General features: G+C 44.0%; 1 long non-coding RNA gene across 3 annotated transcripts in view; it reads right to left on the reverse strand.

The window, feature by feature from the left end:
* LOC125396337 (uncharacterized) overlaps nucleotides 1-26,397 on the reverse strand; it is a 298,393-nt gene that overhangs the window by 72,735 nt on the left and 199,261 nt on the right. For all 3 annotated transcript variants that reach the window (XR_015005102.2, XR_015734873.1, XR_015734872.1), the window contains exon 4: nucleotides 3,861-4,195. This is a non-coding gene — a long non-coding RNA (uncharacterized LOC125396337). The remainder of the gene's footprint in view (nucleotides 1-3,860; nucleotides 4,196-26,397) is intronic.

Raw genomic sequence — 26,397 nt, forward strand, 5'->3', positions numbered from 1 at the left:
TGCCACTTGATAATCTGGTGCCTGCATCTCTCTGAGGCATCTGATCTTTACAGCCTCTTGCCACCCACACCCTCAGGGGCCCCTTAGTCTAGAGGCGTTTGGGCACAGAGAGAAACACAACATCCTGAGAGTTAGATGCCCGCGGAGCAGAGGAGAGGCCACAGCTCTCAGAAATCAGAGCGGTGGTACAGGGAACTCCTAGACTTAAGAAGGAAACAGTCAAGGCAATTCATTACGTGAGTTAGATGCCTGTCGCACCCTCAAGGAGAGCACAACCAAGGCTGTCCTGTGACGGTTAACGCCAACTGCTAACTAGACAGAATGGAGACTCACCTGGGAGATGGACCTCTGGGGGTTACTGTAATGCCATCAACTGAGCTGGAAAGATCTGCTGGGTATGGGTGCCATATCCCATGGCTGGGTCCCTGGGCTGCAGCGCAGGAAGGGAGCCGAGCAGCAGCAGCAGGCCTGCATCACTGTCCGCTCTTTTATTGTAAATACGATCCGAGCAGCGGCGTCTAACTCCTGAGGCTTTGATTTCCCTGCTAGGATAGGCTATGTCCTTGAACTAGGAGCCAGAAGAAGCCCTTTCTCTCTTAAGGTGCTTTACGCCCAAAGCAGTTTATCGAAGAGGAGAAAAGAAATAAGGCAGTTTCCAGTGCCAAAGGGAAAGAGCTGCTTAGGAGCCCAGCGGTATGAGTAAGATGAACACCATGGTTCTCTATTCTACAGTGCGTCTGGGTATCACTGTGTCTGGAATGGGAGGATTAGGCACGGCGGGCAGGGGGTGTCAGGAGCTGGACAATTTATTAGCTGTTACAAAGCATAGGCAATCAATAAATAATATTTCAACTAAATTCTATGTCTTCCCACTGGTTCTCTTTAGGAAAGCACAAACTGATGCCCAAACCTTCCTCTCTGCTCACGACTCTTCCTTTAGAGCATGTCTCATATGTCCACGGACAAATTTAGGAGGAGGGCAGAAGAGGAGAGGGAGGCCACCCTGACAACCACGCAGCACTGAAGAATCTAATCAGTTAATGTTTCAGGATCTACCCGTCAAACACTGACAGCTAGCAATCAATGTAAGAAGTTACTTTGCCAAATGGATGCTTTCACCTTTGAATCTGAGACTCGGAAGCCGGCACTGCTGGGCTGCCCTGGAACATTTCCAGGTTCTTATTCCAGCCTTGTGTGTTGGGTTTTGCTTCTAAAAGACAGCAACAAAGGCTTTGCTACTGGCTACTAAGTCCGCTTTTAAGAACTGCTAGGTTTTCTCTGCAAAGACGCTTCTGTTGTTTCCATTTCATTAGTTTATTTTCAGTTTTTCTCCCTTTTTTCCTCTCCATTTTAAATCCTCTCTCTCCATGGTGGGCCTAAATGCTCAGGTAATATACATACAAATGTCCCAGCGGACAGATGGGTAAGCACTATCTCCTCAAGTCCTCACTTGATGTAGCCACACCCCCTGCAGGGCTATTACAGTCCCCTATAAGGGGGCACCTCTCTGACTCAGTCAGCAGTACAGTGGGTCTATAAGCCAGGACTACTGGCAATACAGCCAAGCAAGTATTCCCATACTCCCCTTCCTAATGCATACATTACATAAACCCAGAAAAATTAGAACCAGCAGCAAAATAAAACTCATTCAGTCCTTTTTTGAAAATGCAGAGCCATATTTGTATTCATACACTCCACTCCTCCACACTCCACCCCTCCACCCCGCACCCCTATCTAAGGAAGAGAAGCACCTGTTCTATAAGTCAGAGTCCACACACTGAGGATGTTTCTAGGTCATTCATCTTTCCACTTTTGTGTATTACTCTCATGAACAGAGGAAACCTGAAAGTTTAATGTTTATTTCATAAATATTTACTACGATGGATAACTGTCCTTTAATTCTTTCAGAAAAAAAGGGGGACTAGCTGGTAAAGAATTCTGCCGTGTTGTGTAAACTTTTCAATTTCTGGAACCCATGGTGGAAGGAGAGAACTGACTGCCTAAAACTGTCCCCTGACCTCCATGGAGCTGTTTCATACACTAGGACATATGCATGCACACACAAATAATAATAATGATAATAATAATCATAATAATCTAGTTAGAAATGATAATACCAACAACAATAAGGTAAGTATTGTGACTATTCTAATTTTAAAATTAAGGAATTTAGAGTGAGCCACTAAATAATTTGCCTAAGACCACATTGCTAGAAGAAGGTCAAAGCAAGGCCTAAACCATCAGCATCACGCTTGTAGTGGTGTCGGCTTCCTTGATTTCAATTTTAACAGATACATAAAGGTTGTCACTTCCGTATTCTGTGTCCTAGGAGTGACCTTATTAAGGGCTAGACTCACGGGAGTCCAATACCGAGAGAGTGGCTAAAGAAATGAGCGGATGCACTCTGGAGATGCCTTTGCCTGTGACATTCTCCTTGCACCAAGGCCAGAAACAGGACTGGGGCAGGTTGCCTTGGAATTGTGGCAGGTCCAGTATCTAGCTGTTGATCCAGGGCCCACCTGCTTTCAGTTAGCTGAGGAGATTCCATCTCCTGAGCAGAGTGCACACCCGGGTGGGGGTAGGCGGTGTCAAGGCCATCAATATTTACATCTCCTGAACCTGAAGGTCAGTTCAAAAGGGCACCAGTAATTTATGGGGCTGTTGCAGTCACCCAGGGCAGATGCGAAAGAAGGAAGAGCCTGGAACTCTTCCCATTTCCTCTTTACGCTCTCTAATACAAGAGGTTGCTGCCAACCGCTGGGGCATTCCAAAGTGAAAGGTGAACTTGATATTTTTAGCCTAAAAAACATCACTTGCAGAACTCAGTGTTCAGGAATCTAACGCTATCAATGAGAAACCCTTCCAAGACTCCCTCAAATGAGACAGTGCGGGGGATCCTCTGACAGCAATCGCAGAGTGTACACAGGTACTTTAGATGGAGAACGGTTCTGGCATTACGTGCTGAAGTTACAGTTTAAAGTTGAAAATGAAGCCCAAAAGCCTACACATAGCATTCCTGGTTATGAAACAGGCCCCCTTGAGCACTGTCAAACGTTCTAATGTTCTTCTACATTGGCTTGCTTGCAACACACACACACACACACACACACACACACAGCAAAAAAAAAAAAGGCCAGCTAAATCCTTTAGGCTAAATACACACAGCAAAGAAAGTTCTGAGTCCTTCTTTTAGTGCTGGAGAGGTAACCAGGACTTTATGGATGCTTAGTCAAAGATCTAAGCCCAGGACAGAAAATACCCACTTGATCCACTTGATCCTTACCACCATCCTGACATACACACTTTACCAACTCAAAACTGGAGTGTGTATAAGCAAACAAAATGGAAAGACTGAAAGAAACGGAACAGGAGGGCTGAGTATTAGCTCGCACAGAACACTCACTTGGTCTTTCGTCCTAGCTTGTGGAGTCTCTGGCCTTTGTGAATAGAAGCTTTGTTCTGCAATACATCAACTAAGTTTTTTTTTGTTTTGTTTTGTTTTTTTGTTTTGTTTTGTTTTTTGTTTTTGCCCAGCAGCATTAAAAACGTGAGAAAGCAAAGTGTGAAGGGGGACGAAGAACATTGCTCAGTTAAAAGAATGCTTCACTCCTGTGTGAAGCCCTGGGTTCAAGGCCCAGCATATATAGAACAAGGATTGATGGCGCACTGCACGCTGATAATATCAATATTTGAGGATCGAGGCCAGAGAATCCAAAGTTCAGCGTTCTGCTCAGCTAGTGAAGGAGGTGAAGCCAGCCTGGGCTATGCGACATCCTGTCCGAAAGAAAAAAAAGAGAGAAAGGGTGGAAGGCACACAGTGAAAACGTGTTCACAGACTCTAACAGGATGGACAGACTAACCTTTGAGCAGACATCTTTTTGGGGGCACCGTGGTTGGAAATGGGCAAATATGAAGACTTTTCTGCTTGTCATTAAGAGGTACATCCAGAAGATATCCCAAGACTGTGATCTCCTTGTTGAAACCTGAGTTTTATCTTCCTGTTTTGATGAGGGCTGTCTTGAGGAAGGGCCTGCCGTGTTATAAATTACCCCATAACTCACTCCCTTCAGTAACTCTGTGGGACAGGAAGGAAGTAAATCCTGGAGTTGTGCATGTGTAGCCCTGAATCACACACATGCATGCCTTTGAGGCAGCAAATCCCCGTTGGCCGCTGGATGCCGTCACTCATTCACACCTGGAACAGAGCACAGAACACAGGTACTTAGAAACACCATACCCAGAGAAAGGCATCTTCATAACAGAACACAGACCCACGATTCTCACCCTTCCTATGCCATGAGCCTTTAATACAGTTCCTCATGCTGCAGTGACCCCCAACCATAAAATTATTTTTGTTGCTACTTCATAACTGTAATCTTGCTACCATTATGAAACGGCCATTGAACCCCCAAACGGGTCTCAACCCACAGGCTGGGAACCCCTGCCTTAGCTACATCTATGCTATTGCTTAGCCATGAGCACTCCTCTTCCCAACCAAGGGTTCCCCAGTGTGACCGAGACAAACTTAACACTGCAAAGCTCTGAGAACACGGGTCAGGATTCAGAACCCTGCCTAAGCGTTCTATACCAAACATGGACAGCGTGTTAACCTACTTGGACATGACTTCAATTAGTCAAACTGACCTGAGTGTAAGTGACCAGACTTCCTCATCAAAAAGAGAACCAATGGGATATCTTAACATGCCACTAGCTCACGGAGCAAAAGTCAGGAGTCCAAAGCCAGCACCAACCATGAAGAAAAACATCTCGAGGCTACCCTGTGTCTTCACAGGCTCATGTACCTACCCACTTTTCATACCATGGGCCAAAAAGAAAAAGACGCCTTCAGACAGTCGAAGTTTCTAAATTTTCTCACTGAAAGATGCATACATCTATGTTGTTCATGTCAGGCCAATGGGTTTGGGTGGATTTCTCATTTGATACAAAACTGGTCTTTTGGGGAGAGTCTTTAACAAAACCGTGTTCTCTGTACTTCCAAGCACAGCTGAAAAAGCTTGGGTCGCAGAGATAAGACCATTGCCTGCCTCCCTTTTGCCAGGAAAATACTCACAGAAGGAGGGCAAATGCCAGAAAAAATCTGCAAGGCTCAACTCAACTTCATCAGCAGACCTGCCCTTCCCAGCAGCCTGCCGTTTCATCAAGTTGGCCATCAGCTCAGACTCGGGAGGATTCACCAGTACAGTGGTCTCCCAGTCTCTAGGTGAGACTCAGCAGTGGCCCCTCAGGAAGGGTCAACATGTGAATGTTCCATACTCTGGCAGTATTTTGTAACTAATGCTCAGACTGGAAAAAGAAATGGTACTTTTTAGGCAAACAGAAAAAAAAAAAAAGCCGACTTAGGGGAAAAGCGAGGTATTAGAAAGTTTTGTCAATTGCTTTTCAACAAAATGACCACTTCAAAGTTTAGTGCCCACAATGGCAGAGAACAGAGACCCGACAAAACAATGACAGGACACATCTTTGACACAGTCTTTCAACGGCTGTGATCATACATTGAAGATAAAAACTCTCTTTTAAATAAAAACCATTGTGGTATATTTAATAGAATAATATAATTAAAATATCCTTTCAATAAAAGGATTGCTACCGTCCTTTTAAGCTTTTTTAAAATGATCACTGATTTTAAAGAGCTTTCTAATAAGATTATCTGTCCTACAAAATAGAACCAAGAGCACTCTGACTGCATAGGAATGAACCATGGTTGGCTTAACTTACAACAGAAGATGGTTCTACCTAGAGGGTTCTACGGAGCTTGCAAAGTCAAGGCCTTAGACTTCCTCGATGTGCAGAGGAAGCAGGGGGAGAACAATACCAGGCTGACGAGAGACCTCAGCTGGTAGAGGCCCCTGCCACTAAGCCTGAGCTCAGTCCTCCAGAGGAAGCAAGAGAAGGAAAGCACCAACTCCCAGAAGTTTCCTCTGACCCCCACGGCTTTCCTGTAGCGCCTGTGCCCACACATATACACAGTAAATAAAATGTATATATTACAACATTTTGGCCTGAGTTTAAACACACACAAAATTAAGTTCCTGCTAACCAATACCATATTTAAGAACAAAACAAAACAAAAACATGGATGTAACATATCTTTGGAATGCATCTCCATGAACACTCCACCCCCACAGCCTAGGCTTCCCAGGTGATTTCAGCTACACCTGTGCTGTGAATTACTGTATGGATGACAGATTTAAAAAAAAAAAAAAAACTGAAATCACACTTGTGCGGTTTTTCCTTCAGTGTTAACCCTGTACAAATGGAAAGAAACCGGTCTCGTGAGCATCCCACTGGCCACCATGGAGGTCAGGAGATGGTTGAGCGTAGGCATAAAGAACAAGGCAATGCCCATGGCAGACATCGTGTCTGCCAGACATGAGGCGTTTGGAACCTTGTGCCACCCTAATCCCTGCTCTGCATTCCCAAGTCACTGAATTGTGAAGGCTTGGAAGACATCTTTAGCTAAAACTGGAGGTCGACAACTGCATGTCAGACTGTGAAAAGATCTTTATAAAAACCCAAGGGCTGGTGCTACCTAAAACAGCCAACAGGACAGCCTCCACCTCCACTCACTCCTCCTCTTCCTCTTCCTCCTCCTCTCCTCCTCCTTTCAATGAAACACCAGCAAACCACATTCAAGGTCAGAAAAGGTCCCCTTGACCAACTAAACTGCTCTACCATATTTGATCTTCAAAATTAAAAGGCAGGGAGTTAAAAGTGGTAGCCAAATTCTAGATTCCAATTTGAAAACCGGAACTTGGTGCAGGACATAGACCAAAATAAAGACAAGTCATCTACTGGCATTTAGAGAGATTTCTTTTGTCAAATACTGATTCACACACTGGGCAAAACAATGACTCATGACAGCAGAGGACCATTCATGCCTTAGATATATCTTCAGCCATTTGGATGTGCAAGAGAGAAATGGCGAGGCCTGCCCGGAGTAGGATTAAGAAATAACTGACCATGGCTAAAATAGTAAAGCCTCTAAAAGAGACATACAGCAAGGAGTGCAGTCAGCAAAATGTCACCAAATTACACCCTTCGGTCTGCCTTGCCTTTAAAAGGCATGCCCTTCAGACACACATGCAGCCAGCACACAGCACAGCCAGGAAAACACTCTGCAACCAAAATGACACCCTAGGAGTCTGTGGCAGGTATAAAAGATGGTTTAAGATATAGGTTTCATTTCCCTGTCTAAATAAAATATCCATAGAAATGATCTCCTGATACACAGAATCACCCCCAAACAGGGCTTGATTAGCCAGGCATCGGGCCTGCCATCCCTACACTCTGGTGGCTGAGGCAGGAGGATTGCTGCAAGGTTGAGGGTAGCCTGAGATGTTCATTAAGCACCATCAAGAGCCAGGCCAGTCATAGTTACAAAGTGAGACCTGATGTCAAAAGTATTAAAAGAGATTTTAAACCAAGTGACGCGCCGGTTTATTCTGATCCAAAAAAGTGAATGGACCAACTAAGTCCAAAGTCCTCCTCCCATTTACCCACTGACCACAGGGAAATAGGAAGCTGGTTTTATTGATTTACCAGGAAATGACTCGCCCCCACATTAAAATCTTTCCCGAACAGTGAACCACATCTGCTCAGTTTCAACTGGGATGCAGCAGTCCTCCAACACAAATGTTTATTTGGTTAATATTTTTGAGACAGAGTCTCCCTACGGATTCCAAGATGGCCTGGGACTCACTAGCTAGTCCAGGCTGGCCTTAAACATGGAGTACTCCTCAGTTTTCCCAAATGCTTGGATTAGGGATATATATGCCCACACCTCCCCCAACTTTTGATGCCAAACTTTTAAAGAAGTTGTTTGGAGGAGAGAAGAAAATAATAACAGATACCAAGCCGGTCAGCGGTGGCACGCATCTTTAATGCCAGCACTTGGGAGGCAGAGGCAGGCGGATCTCTGTGAGTTCAAGGCCAGCATGGTCTATAAGAGCTAGTTTCAGGACAGGCTCCAAAGTTACAGAGAAACCCTGTCTCGAAAAAAAAATAAAACAAAACACAAACAAACAAATAAAAAATAACAGATACCAAAAACAACTGGATATTATAACAGAAGGAGAGACTATTTTTTACTCAGACGTATATAAAATTCAAACCAGAAATCAAGGGCAGCCTATTTAAACCTGAGACACCAAAGTGAACACTATTCGCCCCTTCAGGGCAGCCTCTGTAGAAGACTCTTACAGACCATTTGTGGCTGTTTTATATCAATGCTGTAGACATGTATGTTTGTTTCGTCACTGATAGGAATGATTTGGGAATTACACGGGGAATCACAAATACTGCTATACCTCCGTCTGTGTAGTTGTCAAACATTCTGGTTGCTGAAAAGTAAAAAGAGACAATTTACTTCAGAGCCCTGGGTCCCCGACTCTGAGAGCTGACTTGTCTCATCATGGGGCAGCAACAGATCCAAAGCTAAGAAGAGGCATCCCCATGCTGAAGGACTGAGCCCACAGCAGCCTGCTCCTTTAGCACACTTGGCTCATGAAACCTTGCTGAAGCCTTTGGCCTGTTCATCTAATTTGCCAATTTCCTGGGCTCGACACCAGGAAGAAGGTTGAACATTTGTTGTCGTTTGTTTGTTGCGTCATAACAACTCAAGGCTTCCTTGCCACATTGGAAGAATCTGGCCAGTCAAGAGGAGACAGAAAGACAGACACCGTCAAGCCCGCTCCTGCTTTCCCTGGGAATCAGTCTAGTGTTACTTTCTAATCGTTCTAGCGAGCCATTCTTGTGTCCTCTCTTTGAAAGGTTGTCCTCACTAGCCATAGGTTCTTTAACACTCAAAAGATGGGACCTGGAGAAATGGCTCAGTGGTTAAGAGCACTGGTTGATCTTCCGAAGAACCCAGGTTCAATTCCCAGCACCCAGATAGCAGCTCACAACTGTCTGTAACCCCAGTTCCAGGGGATCTGACACCCTCACAGAGACATACATGCAGGCAAAACACCAATGCACATAAAACAAAAATAAATAAGTCATTAAAAAAGTAAAAAAAAGCTCAAAAGAGTTCAGATGGCAACAAGGGGAGGACACCTGAAAGGAGAGGACACTGTCCCCAAAAACTAAACGATGGCGTAGAAATGCTAAAAGGTGTGCCTAGGTAGGCCTGGGGAATCTGCTGTAAACAGCAGCTTCCTTAGAAGTCACTGTGATAACCAAGGGCAGCTTCTGCAAGACCTTTTCCTCATTCCCTCTTCTTTTCTTTAGCCTTGTGTTTAATTCACCATAGACAGATAGTGTACAAGGCATCCAGTTCTTCACACAGTTGATTTAAAGTCCAGCTACGAAAGAAAAACTTGAGAAGACTTAGCTGATAAATTCTTAAGATGGAAGGGTAAGTGCTGGCCATGCTGTGCACTCTAGAGGTACCAAGCTGTCTAGAGGTTGAGCTCTTCTGGGTCTGAAGAAACTCTTGGAACACAGTCAGTTGACGCCTGGGCTGACAGTCTTTCAGTGAAGAACTCCACTCTTGGGGTTGCCAGGTTAAGTACAGCTTCTTTCCCAAGAGGAATAGAAATAGCCATGTTTTGAGACTGAGGAAAAACCATAGCAAGACAATGCTGTGCTCTTCTCAATGTTCCGTACTGGGGGAAGAAATAGCAACTAAGGAAGGCGAAGGCTGGAGGCCCTGGGACATGATTGGCAGCATTGGCGGCCAGCTGCTCAGCCTAAGCTTTGCAGGGAGTCACAGCAGGACTTTTGCAAAGAGCTCCTCACCTGCCTAGAAGCCCCCAGTCCCCCATCACCAAGACTCTTTATGATGTAAGCAAATAAACTGCACAGTGCAGACAAATGTTTCTGTGTCCAATACAATGGGAGGGAGGTACCTAGACTTCCTCTAGAATGCAAATCTTAAAGGGAAACTAACGAGAAACCCTTTGTTTCTTTATTGGAAAATAATTCAGTAAGGGCAGCAGTCTTGTAGGTCATAAGTCTATGTCCTAAAGAAAGCAAGCCATCCATCCATGTTTCCTCTGAATACTATTCTGCCTCCACGGCAGGATGTATTCTCGCATCAGCTGTGACCAGTCACACAGCAGAGGAGGGAACTTGTCACTTGCTTTGTAAAGAGGATAGTTACATGTATACCCATGGCCATGGGGCATCACTCACAATAACAATCACCAGGACGTGGCAAGAAACCAAATGCCTATTACTAAATGGATGAACAAAATGTGGCAGGCATTTGATGCTATCCTACAATGTCAACGAGCCCTGTGGATGGCACGCTAAGATGAAGGAAGCCAGCTACTAAGATGCGTCATGCTTCACACTCACGGGAAGCAGTACAGCATCAAACACAGCAACCGAAGAGCAAAGAGGGGTGATGGGAGGAAGAGGGATCATGGATGGTTGTTCAGTTGTGTTCAGAATTTCTATATCCCGAGACCAGGTATACAAAGATACAAATATGTTTTGTGGCAATAAATTGTATACTTAAGATAATACATTTTGCATTTGGTGCCATGAAAAATAAATTTTAAAAAAAGTTGGGAGTGGTGACTTATACCTGTAACCACAGCACTCAGGAGGCTGAGAAGGGACAATTGCTGTGAGTGTAGGGCCCAACCTGAATATAGTGAGTTCCAGGGCAGACTGAGCTACAGAGAGAGGCCATTCAGAGAGGGGAATGGAGGGAGGATACAGATGGGGGAGAAGAATCAACTAAAACAAATTTTAGTCAAAACTACCAAAACAGCATCTAATATTTTATATGCTAATAGAAAAATAAATATTTTCTTAAAAATAACATACACATGTAAATAAGAGTAGCTACTCTTTTAAATTATTATTGAATGTTCACAGTAGCTCTAAGACTTTGATCTGATAAGAATCTACTTCAAGTTGGGCATGGTGGTTCATGCCTTTAATTCCAGGGCTCAGGAGGGAGAAGCAGGTGAATCTCTGTGAGTTCAAGGCCATCCTGGTCTACATACAAAACAAATTCCAGGACAACTAGGGCTGTTACACAGAGACACCCTGTCTTGAAAAACAAAACAAGCAAACAAAAAACAAACAAAGACTCTTCCCCATATGGTTGTGTTAACTCATTTGAATCCCTCAAGTCATTCGGGCTACCTTGTTTTAGAGACAAGGAAATTAAGGTCCAGAATGACTGGAAAATGTACAGGATGTACAATAAGAAACTGGCAGTCTGTTCTGCAGCTCACTCCTCTTTGCTTCTCTAACCCACCCTTTCTCCCAGAGAATCCTGGCTTGGATCTCTGCTTCTTTCCTATCTTCCGCACCAGCCCCTGCAAACAGACTCCCCCCTTCCAGGACCACTGAAGGTTCCCAGAGGTCACCAATTAAGTCTGCAGCACAGTGACTCAGTTTGGTGAGCTTATCTGTACCTGCCTTCTCTGGGCAGGTGATAGGGCTGATCTACCCTTTCCTTCTGGAAATTATCTCTTCCCTCCATTTTCCAGACACCATTTTCTCCTGATAATCCTTCTGTTTGGCTTCTCCTTCCTATTACATTCTTAAGATTCTTATCTTCTTGCTCCATTCCCACCCAAACAATGAATGGCTAATCCATGACTGAAGGCATGAAGTCAGATTTACTTTAAATTTCTTTCAGATGTTTACAGAGTTGTTCTGAAGCCTATAGTTAATAGGTAGTAGAGCCTTCTGGAGCTGTGTCTTCGGGGAGGGTTTTTCATAGCCTAGTACAAGTATTTGGCACAAAAGCAAATGCCAATATTCTATTAGCAAATGCCAATTTTATTATTAATGTAACTAAATTCTCAAGTTTGGAGCTACTTTTCCTTTAGATTCTACCAAGAAACTGCCACACTATTCAACTGCCCTGATCAACCCAATGTCAGTCAAGGATCACCCACTGGCTCCAGAAAATAGTTAAAACAGTAGGAACATTTCTTTCCTGCTGCTTATTGTGCTATCCTGGGCCCACAGCAGAGCTCCCTGCTTGGGGAGCACCTGCACATCCACACAAGACACCACCACTCCCTAGCTGTTAAATTTCAACAATTCTGCTCAAAGAGCATCTTACTCCAATAGAAAAGCATTAGATGAGAATAGAACATTCCAATGATCTACTGCTTCTTGATTCAGTTGGCTGGAAGTCAGACACAGTCTTGGTTTGCCTTCTCAAGATTTACCCCATCTCACACGGGAACTCTCATAAAAGACACACCCATGAAGCTGGCTCCACATCTTCATTTTCCATTCAATCCTCTGTTGAAGAGTGCATCCTCAAGTCTCCTTCTGATCTCTGACCTTGTCGATGCTCTCTATTAGAGCAATGCTCAGCATAATGGGATGTTAATAGGCTGTTATGATTTACTCTACAAAAATCAATGGTGGAGATCCTGCTGGGGAAATAAGCCACTTTGGTGGGCTCGGCTACATGAAGAGCATTAGGTACCTGGTTCCCTGGGAATGAAAATTTATGCTGAGCAATTCTGAGCTCTCTTGAGCTGAATTTTTTATGTGGATGTTGAATCCAATCTCTCTCCCCACCCCTTATTTTAAATAGATAGAAAAAATAAGGAAACACAACTTGATCACCTTGTAATCTGGAAAACATCTAAAATATCACACACTATTGAGAAGATAACATTTCAACAATGTCTGATAGTATATAGGCTATGAATCTGGAGAGGGAGCTGACTGGGACAAGGCAGCACTATTGTTTTGCTTTGTTTGGCTTTTGCAAGTCTAGAAGCAATCAAAACTATATAATCATAACTCACTGGTAGATCAAAATAAAATGGTAAAAGGAACATGGTGGAACTCAATTCAAGTTTTGATTAAGAATTACTTTTCAATGACTAGAAGGTCATTCTTTGAAAAGTGAAAGATGCCAGTTTGTGAAGTTGACCCAAGAGCATATTGAATTTTAGGATGGAGCAGATATTTTTAAAAGATCATCTTGCTTTGAAAGAATAAACGAGTTGCTTCAAAACATCTGTGGGTCACACACACACACAAAAAAAATTCTCATTTAATTCCAAGGTTGTCTAGAGTGGACTGTGTAGTTAGAAGTGGAAAGTCTTCTCATAGATTTATTTGCTTATAGAGCACACCTGAAAAATTACTATTTATAAGCCCCAGGAGGTTCAGCTTTCAGAGAGACAAGTAACTCAAGGTGAGCTGGAGGCAGATGAGTGTGAAAGACCTGAGTGTGTCATGCGAAGATAGCATGGGAAGACTGTTGCAGGGAGAGCGGGCCCTCTTATTTTTCCTGGCCGCCCAGCTAGCTTACACCTGAAATAATCACAAAGAAACTGTATTCATTTAAACACTGCCTGGCCCATTAGCTCTCAGTTCTTATTGGCTAATTCTTACATCTTAACTTATCCCATTTCTATTCATCTGTGTATCACCACATGACTGTGGCTTACAGGCAAGATTCTAACCAGTGTCCATCTCAGGCAGGAGATCCATTGTGTTTCTCACTCTGTTCTTCTTCCCAGCATTCAGTTCTGTCTTCTCCATGCCTACCTAAGTTCTGCCCTATCAAAAGGCCAAGGCAAGTTTCTTTATTCAACCAATGAAAGCAATACATAAATAGAAGAACCTCCTACACCAGAAGGCGACTATGACAATCTTACTGCAAGATGTTTCTTATATGGTGATAGCGAAAGAACAAGTTGGCCCTCTTTATCAGTTTTTATTATTATTTTTCAGTTCTCTACAATGAATCTTCTTCCAGGAACTAAGAATTCCCACAGTCTCTTGTGGGAACACATTCCCTAGGGAGATACAAGCAAACATCTTCCTTTTCATAGAGCAGAGCACTGACCATAAACCAAAGTGCTTTCCTACTGAAGTCCAACTTGGAGAGCCAGTAAGCTTCCTGGTATTCCTTACATGCATGCATGACAAGTTACTTACAGAAGCAGAATGACTCCATGCTACCAGACAACACACTACCAGAAAGTCTCACTCAGCATGAATAGACAACTCCATGAATGGAGTCTCCTCTTCAGTTAGCCAACCACAATCTGTAGCACCTCTAAGACCAGGAGGTCACATTCAATTAAAGCAGAATTGCTTATAACTGACCAGGAGATGCAGGAGAAAGCGGCCAGAATCTCAGCTAAGGGTCAAAGGACACCCCACCCAACTCCACCTTCTATGAAAAAACATTAAGAGTCAAGAGGTTCATTCAGTCTCTAGGCCTCCTCAAGTGGTCACAGCTGCTCTGATGAAATGCTGGCTGCTATGTTCAAACATCCCCCGACTCTAAAGGAAGGACACATTATATACCAAATGTCACAATCATGTCACCTTGGTGAAGCTACTGCCCTCTCCCCGGGTTTCTTGGCACACTTACATTCCCCCCCTGTTCAACTTGCACTATCTCTTTGCTTTTCTTTCCACATACTGGACAGTGAGAACTTAAAGGTAATTATTTCTCAGTTACTAATATTTTTAAGCACCAACTGGGCAGTGGTGGCAAATGCCTCTCAGCCTTTAATCCCAGCACTCGAAAGGCAGAGCCAGGCGATTCTCTGTGAGTTCAATGTCAGTCTAGTCTACAGAGAGAGTTCCAGGACAGCCAGGGCTGCACAAATAAACCCTGTCTTAAAAACAAAACAAAATAAACAAACAAAAAAATAACAACAACAAAAACCCCCAAAGATTTCAAAGGACCCTCTAATATATGTAAATATGACAAAGTCTCTGCAGTTGTTGTTTAAGATAAATCCATAGTGCACGTTTTACTAACCAGCCCCTGGTCCAGGCACTAGGGTTACAGCCATGATCAAAATAAACAAAAACATCACTAGAGATGCCTAACTAGAGAGATGAATGAGCATGAAGGGGCCAACAAAGTCTCCTATTGGTTGATTTGAGATTTCAAGCAGGAAGACAAAATAATGCACTCACCCAGCCTGCTTTAACACATCTCTACCAGTGTCGTGAAAGTTAAGCCCAAGCCTGTTTTGTTGCAAGTGTTCTAGAACTACAAGTTGACATACGATTTCTCTTCAACAATGATCAGTCTCAAGAGATATGAGACATACTTTTCTGTCTTACTACATCTGAACCCCAATGAGAGCATATTTTGGGGGCCAGGCACAATTATCTTCCAAAGTAGGAAGCCACCTTGAAGCTGGTGTTTAACAGAAATCAATCCCCTGCACCCATCATTAGTAGCAACTGAAACCTGTAATGTTTGTTTCTCTCCCAATCTTTTCATCTTAAATGAATTCTCTCATTCGTATCCTCACATCACATGGGAATGCAAGAATATTCCTTACACTCTGTTCTCTACAGGCATGTAAGTGGATGCCCATAGAGTTTATGTAACTTGCGTCATTTTGCTCGATTGGTAAGTTACAAAGTCTAGCTTAACTCTAAAATTGGAAATGCCAATATCAACACTAATGGTCGCCATAATTGCATTATACCATTTACCTGAGGGATAAGAGTGTAACCAGGAATTCCTGTAATCCAACTATTCAGAAGGATCAAGAGTTCAAAGTCATCCTCAACTATATAGCAAGTCTGAGGCCAGCCTGAGCCGCAGGAGACATCATCATCATCATCATCATCATCATCACCAATAAGCAAAACTCTCAAATCTATTATGATTCCTTCCAGCGCTCTATGCCTCACCTACTCTACAACTTAGATATCCAGAGGCAGATCAACCAGTTACCGACACTGAACAATCTTTCTACAGCAACCAGATATCAAAACCCTTAAGTAGTCTATGTAACTACCTTATTCATTTCTGAATTAGCTAAACTCATCATTCCATTTTACTACAAGGATAATGACAGCAAGCCTGTTCTACAGTTCCCTGAGGTCCCAAACTAAGTTATAGTCCCCATGTGCCAGCCCTCAGCACACTTTCCTGCTTGTGGCAAGACATTGGGCGATGACACAAAGCACAAAGGCAAAGCAATGCTACAATGGCAGCAACAGTGAAAACCGGTTAAGGGTGTTCATGCTATTTTCTGCTCTTCCGCCAGTCTTCTCCTAATTAGACTTTGAGCCATTTAAAGGCAGAGACGCTCTGTCTTCCTGTATAAATCATGCTCAGAACCCCAGATGGTGTCACGCTCATGTGGCATGTGTGTTGCATCAATATTTGCTCATTGATTTGTTGCTCAAATACCACTACTGAGTTGTGTTTGTCTGGCAAATCATGCAATTTTAATAATTAGTGTCTGAGGTGGGAAAATGTCTTTTAAAAGGACGGGGGGGGGGTGAACGTAAAGGACGGACAAGCAAGATTGGTCCCCAGAAAGTGTACTAGATGAAAAGATGCTTCCATAGCAAACAAATCGGAGGGAAAGGTGCGTTGATGCATTCCCCAAGAGTAACGCCAACTTTATCGCTGTCTGTGTAGATGCACACTCCGAAGGTCACATGCAGAGCTGTAATGGTTTTGTGATGAAGAGCCCTGCTGCTCTCACAGAGGACCAGCATTCAGTTCGCAGCAGCCACACTAAGGACCTCACAAGTGCCTGGAAGTCCAGCTTCAGAGGATCTGATGTCTTCTGACTTCCACAGGTACCACACATACATGGCACAGACACATAGGTACATAGATGTACACATAGGTACACATAGGTACATAGGCACATACACATAGATACATAGGATTTGGTATTTACCAAGCAATCAAAGTAGCTTGGATACCATGTGTAGCCAGTGGGAACACACACCTTTACCTCAAAATACAGAAACAACTGCTTGCTCTGTGAAAGTAAAAAGACCCATTCTTGGGTTCATAATCCCTACATTTTATTTTAATTACTTTTTCCTTTGAGAATAGATTCTTTTCTCATATATATCCTGATTATAGTTTCCTCTACTTCTCGAAGTTCCTCATCAACTCCCATCTCCTTCAGGTCCACTCTCTTTCTGTCTCTCATGAGAAAAGAATAGGCTTCTAAGCGATAACAACCAAATATGAGAAACTAAAATATATTATGATGAAACAAAAACAATCCTTACATTTTATAAACTTTCTGACAAAAGCAAATGCACTAAGAGCTATCAGATCAGATCATGAGGCATTTTAATAAAACAAACCTCTAATTCATTCAAGATTAATCAGAAGAACATCTATGGCATAAGTCTTCTGACTGGGGCAGAACAGGGAGAGTCAGACAGAGTGTATAGCAACAGAACAGAATATCCAATTAATCCCTACCCACCACCCGCACTTATCACTGACATTGTCGGCAGAGCATCAGGTAGTCCACATTCTCATATAATGGATATAATTTAGTCTTTCTTGGAAGGAGAGAAATTTTCTTTAAGTATAAGGTAAAGTTTACAATCATTATCTTTCATATACAGAATTTCAGATAAGCAGTACCATACATACATCCCAGGAAGGAATATTCCAACACTTTAGAACTTTATACATATTACTGTGATATGTGACTTTGTCCTCAAAGAGATGCTCAAAGGAACAACGATAGTCACTGAGACTTTTGAGTTTTAGTTATTGGAGGTGATTTTATCTTTGGGGGATATTAATTTCAATAAGTTCAAGCAGTCAGTAGACAGAAAAAATTGTAATATTCATAATAATGTTCATGGTGAACTGAAAACTCTTCAGGGTTATCAATAACATGATTATTGCCTTCAAACAAATAAATCCTCATTTCAATTGAACCAAGTGTGATTAGGACTATACTGCAACGATACTCTCAGAGGCTCTAAAAAAAGAGAGAGAAACAATAAAAGATTTGCATTGTTTTACTCAATAGATTCAGTGTTCAAAACAGGATGTGGAAGGTATTTTTTACTAATCTCATTGCACCCTAAATATTGTAGGTATAAATTTACCCAGAATAAGCTCTCACCATCATCCACCCATTCATCCACCCCCCCACCCCCATCCAACCATCTATCTATGCATCCATCCATCCATCCATCCACCCACCTAAAACTATCAGCAATCACCATGATTTCTACATCACATTTTTCAGTGTTAATTTTCTAGGACATCTTCCCTAAGGAGAACTATAAAAGCCCGTAAGCTTTAAGTCAGTTAGCACACAAATATGGCGTGTAGTCTGCCCCCTCCGAGTGCTGATATTCCTGTGGAGATGCAGGTGATGTGCCTACTCTGCTATAAAGATAGAGGACAGCAAGAGCTAATGGGAGGCAACCATACTACGTGTTAGGTGGGAGGCTTCCGTACCAAGGCCACATTTCAACTGAACAGAAGGGAGGAAAGCAGGGAGTGAGCCCAGGAGCCCAGGGCAGCAGAGCCATATTTGTTTACACAATAAAGGATCTGAGGCCAGGTGGTGGCAGCAGCTGCAATGACAGCACAGGCCTTTAATCCCAACACTTGGGAGGCAGAGGCAGAGGCAGGTGGAGGCCAGATTACAAAGGGAGTTTCAGAATAGTCAGAACTGTTAGCCCGAGAAACTCTGTCTTAAATAAACCAACCAACCAACCAAACAAACAAACAAACAAAAACAAAACCCACTACAAGGTCTGTGTTGGCAACACTAGTAATGCCCCCGCAGAGGATACAAAGGCCAGCCTCTTTGATTGATTCTGGGACTGGGTCCAGTAGGAATACAGTGAGGGGAAGGTTTATGGTTCCTTCTGATACTCATTTCCCTACTTTCTTTTAGATTTATTTCTAGTTTATGTGTCCGTGTGTGCCTGAGCAGTTGTATGTGCACCGTGTGTGTCCGGTGCCCGCCGCGGCCAGAGGAGGGTATCCCTTGGAGCCGAGACCATGGGCAGCTGTGAGCCGCCCTATGTGGGTGTGAGGAAGGGAGCCCAAGTTCTCTGCAAGCGCAGTAATCACTCTTAACTGCTGAGCCACCTTTCCAACCCCATTCAACTAACGCCATTGCCAGACTTAAAATGCATTAAAAACCGAAAAGCTAAAGAGAACTGTTGGCAGATATTGACGCTTAGTGAGGCTTCCACTCATAGAAAGTATTAATTCAGGGCTGGCTAGACGGTTCAGCCAGCAAAGACAGATGCCAACAAGCCTGACAACCTGAGTTCAATCCCTGGGAACTACAAGGTCAGAGAGACTTCTGCAGATTGTGCTCTGATATCCATGCAAGTTCTGTGGTGTACACAGTTTTCCTCCCCACCCCCACACACAGTAAGTAATGTAATGTAATAGAGAGAGAGGGAAGAAGAAAGAGAGGGAGGGAGGGAGGGAGGAAGGGAAGGAGAAAGGAAGGGGAAGAGAGAGAGATCCAGAGGAAGTTCCTGTGTTAACTGTCCCTCACTGCAAGGTCTAAGTCTTGCCATTAAATCTGTCCTTGTTCTTGCAGAAGATCTGAGTTTGGTTGCCAGCACCCGTGTGGCAGCTCACAATCACCTTTAACTCCAGTTGCAGAGGATCTGAGGCCCTCTTCTGACCTCCGTAGGCTCCTGAATACACGTGGCGCATATCCACGTGTTTGGGCACACATGCACACATAAAAAAAATTTTAAAAGAAACAGAAAGTTGATGGTACTTTTAAGAGGTAGACCCTAGTGGAAGTGATCAGACCTTGCCCAGTGCCTAGAGAGACTCATGCTCTCCTCTTGGAGTAGATTAGTTCCCCCAGGAGAGAGTTACTATAAAGAGAACTGGACCCTCCCTCTTCTGCTTCCTGTCTCACTGAGTGAAGCTATCTGTCCGTTTTCCCCTCTCCTCTCCTCTACCTCCTTCTTTTTCTCCTTTCATTCTCCTCCTACCTCCTAATGGCCTGTATCCCCCTAAGACTCTACCAGCAAGGGGCCCATAGCCAGTTCTGGCTAGATGACTCAGTGGATAAGAGGGTCATCATCAGTACTGGCTAGATGACTCAGCAGATAAGAATGTTTGTCATTAAGCCTAAGGAGACCTGAGTTGGAGCCCAGAACCCACAGGGTAGCCGGAAACAAATTATTCCTGCAGACCATCCTTTAGCTTTCCTGTGTATATTGTAGCATGCACCAAAATGTGTGAGTGCACACACACACACACACACACACACACACACACAGAGCATATGGGGGAGAGAGAGAAAGAATTGTTTTAAGTTAACAAAACTGAAAAGGCCATCACCAGATACAGCCCCTCAAATCTTATACTGGAGTCATGAGTCAAATTTAACCTCTTTTCTTTGATGATTACCACGCAGTCTGTGGTATTCAACGGAAGATAAACTAAAATGAATTTTCTTTCATTTGATTCCCTTCCCTAACATCTATGCCAAAATATTTAACAGAAGCCTGGGGGTGGGGTGTGTGCAGAGAAGAATTCAGTCAAGGTCACACGTGTTAGTCTAGCAGTGCAGTTGCACGGTTTATGCTGGCCTCTTCCCTTCTTCTAGAAGGGTATGTCCTCACAAACTTCCTGTGAGCTGTCTGGCGGTGGGGAGGACAGGACTCTCAGGCCCAAGGCTGTTATGACAGAATAAGCAGACAGAATAAGCAAACACAGCACTGAGCACAGACTACACACACACACACACACACACACACACACACACACACACACACACAAAACCACCACAAGCACAGTGGCCCAACTACTGCGAGACCCAGTAGTTAGAGGAAAGTCTTTTTTAAACCCAGTGGAAAAGGCCCACATAGAGGCAGGCACCAGTATAATTACCGGGCCACCAGGCCTGCTTGCCAAGACAGCTTGATGTGGCCTCTTGACCAGGTTCCATCCTTGGCCTCAGTACAGGGTCGTCTCTGGGAGCCTCCTGCTCCAGCTATTAAATGGACCGGCAGATGCTTGCTTTATGTACTTCAAACCCCAGCTATCTATGTGCTGGTTTGTTTTGGCACCGAGTTCAAATGAGAGAGCATCTGGGGACCGAACCAGAGGCTCACAAAAATCCCACTGCTGGGTTACCGTCAAGGACTTGCTCCTACCTTCCCAAAGATCACTGGAGATTCTCCTACTCAGATACTCACCAAGTGTGGTCTGGACATAACCAACGACTAATTTTTATTATTCATCTTCCCTTGGCAAATGCACATAGTTGGTCACTTGATGGAAATGGGAGGAACCCGTGTGTGCTTCTAATTCTGTCCTCAGATATCCAACTTTCCTAACCCATGATCTTATTCAATTCGGTGGCCTCATCACCAGCTCTGTGTCCATCTCTGGGCACATTCTCAGTAAGCCCCAGAAACCAAAAACCCCAGGATCTGTGGATACTTTGGATGAATATTGCTTCAGGATGGATTCCTCCTCTTCCTCCCTCCCTCCACTGTATCTTACCACCTATCAGATGCTAGGGCCCCATCCTCGTCATTCTTGACTTCCCTCTCTCCATTTGGCCTCACATCTAATTGATACTATCATGGCTGGGTTTCACTTTCAGCCAAGAAGAGACAACCTTCTATCATGTTGCTATGGACCCTCTGGGTGGCTCTCCAGACTCCTAGCAGACCATGCGTATAGCACCCCTCCCCAGCAAAGTCAAAAAGACCACCTTCATCTGGGGCGAATCTCCCTGTCGGACAGGCTCTGTTATTCTAAGTTCAGAAGTACTAGAATGAGGGCAACAGGATCCAGGTGTCTACATCATCAGAAAGAAAAGTAAAGTATATTCACCTCATGGCACTACTATAAACCTGTGTCAGGTCAGGTCCTCAAAGACATGCTCACTCCTCACAGCCACAGCTCCTTCAAGAAAAAGTCATCCGTAATCTAACAACAAGCCATTTCACCCAATAATCCAGAAATTAGCGGCCAAGTCAGGAGCAAGGTACAGGGCCAATACCAACCTAGATGGAGATGTGAAAGCCAATGGAGTGGGAAGCCTAGAGGCCAAAAAAGCAGAGAAAAGAAAAAGGAAAGCAAACAGGGGGTTAGGGGTGGGAAGAGATGGCACAGGTTAGGAGCACTTGCTGCTCTACCAGAGGACTGAAGTTCAGTTCCCATTTTCCACATTAGGAGCTTCCAACCACTTGTAACTCCAGACAGAAGGTATCTGTTGTCCCCTTTAGATCTCAGCAGGCACTGCACTCACAAGCTCAAATCCACACAAGGACACATCATTAAAAATCAAATAAAATCTTAAGGAACCCAGGATGGTCCACCATTGCTTCATCAATCGCAGGCACCCACGCTAACATTCCGCTCCCCATTGGGACTTTTCCAGAGTGACTCCCACTGGCTGAAGGGAAGCTGTTTCAGGCCTGTGCATTTTTCCTTTAACTTTGAGTAATGCCGTGAAGGCTGAATTTTCAGAGAATAAAATTGCTAATTAGGAAGCCAGGGCTCACAGTTTCCAATGGCTGAATGTTAATGAGGTCCTTTTCTTTCCCATCTTTGGGGAGCACAGTCATCATTTCCATTACTGACCCCACACAAGGAGTGTTGACTATGTAAGCTCTCGGGGTATCATCAATACCTCAGAAACCGGCGGTAGCTAGAAGGACTTAAGCCATGTGCGCTGCCTTCGGAAATAAAATTCCTTTTACCCCTGAGTTAAGTTGATTACTCAAACTCTGAAAACTCCTCCCTGCCCCCACCTCCAGCCCACTCACATTTTCCTTAAGCTAAATGGCTCTAGGAAAACAAGCAGGGCATTATACTTAGCTCCTTGGAATGAGATCAGTTCTAGTTTCAAATTCCCTTGTGGAACAACCCCAAGGCCATAAGACCCTGTAAAAGTCCCAGCTGCCTAACAGCTCAGAAAGGCCCAACTATGACAATAAAGCATTACTTAAGTAACAGGGAGGGAGGGACACCCCCGAACTGGTCTTGTAGACATTAAGCAGGAGCAGGTCCACAAACAAGCCAGTCTCAGTCTGGGCTGTTCCCTAGAGGTGGACGCCAGAGCCGGGGCCTTCCTGCGGGGCTGGGCAGTCATTTTCTGCACCTGGCACCATCTGTACACACCCAGTCGGGCCTGCTGGCAGAGCAAGCCATGCAGACCGTTACTAATGCGGTGGGGTCAGTGGGGTTGGACCTGCAACAGGATGCCTATAGATTTCAAAGACCGGCTTTCCCTCCACGCCAGCTCATCAATCTAGGTTGGAAAACAAGCATATTTTTATTTCACTTTTTTTTTAATTAAAAAAAAAGAACTTTGCTTTTTAAGATCTTCCTGTGAGAACTGCGCCATCAAGGTGCTGACGTTAGTGCGGCCATAGCTGTTCAGGGCATGAGGCTAACTCCTGCGTCCTTGGCCAACATTCAGAAACAAGACCAGGAGGACAGCTTTCCTCAGACAATACAAACCTTTAAAATAGTGACCCTGGGGCTACGGATGTGCTCGGTTGCTAGCTAGAGCAGTTCATTAGCCTTAGGTTCGACCCAGCGTGACACAACCCAGGCTTGTTTGCACACACCTATAATCCCGGGACAAAGGAAATGGAGGCAAAAGGATCAGAAATGCAAGGTTATCTTCTCACTATCCAGTGAGTCAACCTAGGATACGTGAGATCCTGACATCACTAATGAATTAATTAGCAACACTAGAGAGGAACATCATGGGAAAAGGTTCTAAGTCAACAGCCAGTCCTAGGGGCTGTGTCTGGAAAGGAACAGCCAAGGCCTCCTCCCAGGGGCCAACTGTGTGTGCCTGGGAAGTGAAGGCACAGCAGAAACTTGGCCTAACCAGCCAGGATAATTCATCCATCAACTCTGTCACTCACTATCAACTGCCTATCTAGTACCTTCTACATGTGTGCTGTCTGCCAAGAGTTTGACACTCCCCCAGACTTCTTTTATTGAAGAGGAGTCAGGGCTCTGAGGCGAATACAAATACACAGGCCAGCTACAGTCAAGACTCATAAGGACAGGACCATGCAAATCCTACCTTCAAACTTCAGGTGGTAACAAACATTAGCCAATTTGAAGTCTTGTTGAAGTAATAAAAAAAAAAATTTAACTCTGTAGTTAATTGTTTAAATACAATTTTTTGGTTGAGAAGGATCTCATGGTCAAAGACTGTGCTCATTGCTTTGTAAAACACCCCATTGTACCTTTTAGGATACACTATGACTCAAACTCATACAGTCAAAAATCTAAGAAGCAGCCAGCCGCAACATTAAGGCATGACTACACCCTCTGGAGAAACTGGATCTTTGGTTTACAATAATTAAAGGTTTAAGGAAATTTTGTGATAAGTGACCTCATTCTCTTAGCCTTGCTTAGATATCAGTGTCTCCACTTAAAACCTTAACAGGGTTGAAATCAAGGTAAAGAAGAAGGAGTCAGGGAAATTCGTAAGCCAAAATGCAATAAATAATGTCTCTAAGCAAGATCGCCCTCCTTGGAAAAACTACACGCTTGCTAAGTGGGCTGAGAGATTCGTGGGCCTGGCGTGGCTATTTGGCATAACTGGAGAAGGAGGTTTGCTTAAGCTCACATTGAGTAATTTATCCTTCCCGTTTTTCTAGCCTCCAGGCAACCACGGATGAGTTTGGGCTGACCTGGATCCCAACAGAGCTCTTCCCAACTCCAGCCCTTCCACACACACTCACCCAGAATCCTCTAAAGGGAACTCATTCAGTCTCTGAGATCCTTCCAAAGGCAATCATCTGGCTGGATGTGGTGGTGCATGCCTGTGAGCCCAGCATGGAGACTGTAGGGCAGGAGGATGAGCAGGTCATCCTCCTACATCACCTGCATGCCCAAATTCAAGCCTCGGCTACTTAGGGACCCTTCTCTAAAGGCCTAAATGAATACATTAACTAAACCAGAGTGGTCTGCAGTACCTTTACCTCATCCTGGGAACTGAAGTATACCACAGGAATTCTCGGCCCATTTAACTGGGAAAACAAACAACCTCCCATTCCTGAGTAGCTTATTTAGGTACTTCAAAATTATCACTTTTACCAGGTCTAAGTTCACGCTTTAGGTTTCATTGTAGTGAAAAGCTTTTGTGACTCCCCTATATTATATTAGTCACCCACCGGGAACTCCTCTTTCTTGACAAAACCTGCCTGCCCCACTACCCAGCATGCACCTGCATTTCTCTCTGTCTGGTTCAGCTAGTGAGAGAGATAAGAATCTAGACAGGGGCTTTTATAGTGTCGTACCTGTAACTTGTCTGAACCACCAACTGGCAAACACTGTCTCGGCCTTCACACTCTGCAGGAATCCAGGACATGGAAATAACCATGCAGACCCGTGCTTTTTATTTTATTATTTTCAATTGTGTGTACATGTGTGCTTATGCCTCCATGTGTGCACACAAGTGCAGGTGCTCAGAGAGGCAAGAAAAGAGCATCGGATCTCCTGAAGCTGCAGTTACAGGCAGCTGTGAGCCAGTCAACATGGGTGCTGGAACCCAAGGTCCAGTCCTCTGGGTCCCTGTGTTATCTTATCTCTCCAGCCCCAGAAATGTGCCCATTAACAGCAGGCCCACTGTAGAAACGGCAAGCATACCAACCAGAAAGTAGGATGCCTTGAGAAAGCTTAAAAATACTGTGTCCAAGACAGGAACATAGCAAAATAACAGCAACATGACTTTAGGGTTCATAGGGGGAAAATCTGTACAAACAAGTTCAAGCAGAGATGGAAGCCGCCACGTTTCTCAACAGCCCAGCCACTGTGAATGAGAAAGCAGAGCATCACCATGCAAGATGGAAGCCTCTCCTACGGAGAGCACCTCATTGACCCAAGGGCACAGGGAGATCTTGAGATTTACAAAGTTCTTCTTCTGTTTTTAAATGTCTAAGCATTTGGTTAGACTTCAGCGCCCTTTTACTAAAAGCCAAGAGTTTAAGACTTAATTTCTTATCAGATATTACTAAATGTGACTATTAAAACATGAATTTGGGACAAATTTATAGCTTAGTGTCATTGTGAGTTCAGTATGTTCAGGGTCTTTAGTTTGATCCCTACAGTAAGAGACAGGCAGACACAGCCTTCTAATAAGGAAAGAAAAACTCTGAAGCCAAACACACACACACACACACACACACACACACACTAGATATAGTCTACATATAGAATACACACATACAGAAATAAGACACTTTTCTGACCACTTACATTCTATTTGGCTTATAAATATTTGTGATTATTTATTTATTTTATATACATTGGTATTTTTCTTGCAAGTATGTCTTTATGGGGGAAATCAGATCCCCTGGAACTAGGTTTACAGACACTGTGAACTGCCATGTGAGTGCTGAGATTAAACCAAGGTCCTCTAGAAGAGCAGCTCTTAAGTGCTGAGCCATCTCTCCAGTCCCCACTTATCAAGATTTTTAAATGAAAACCCCCACAGAACCCTCAGAACCAGGAAAGAGGAGGAAGAGAAGGAGGAGAAAAGGGAGGAGGAGAAGGAGGAGGAGGAGGAGGAGGAGGAGGAGGAGGAGGAAGAAGAAGAAGAAGAAGAAGAAGAAGAAGAAGAAGAAGAAGAAGAAGAAGAAGAAGAAGAAGAAGAAGAAGAAATCATCATATGTCATGTGCTGTGTATGAAGAGAAGA

This window comes from Myodes glareolus, chromosome 14 (assembly GCF_982192425.1).
Source record: "Myodes glareolus chromosome 14, mMyoGla1.1, whole genome shotgun sequence".
Lineage (NCBI taxonomy): Eukaryota > Metazoa > Chordata > Mammalia > Rodentia > Cricetidae > Myodes > Myodes glareolus.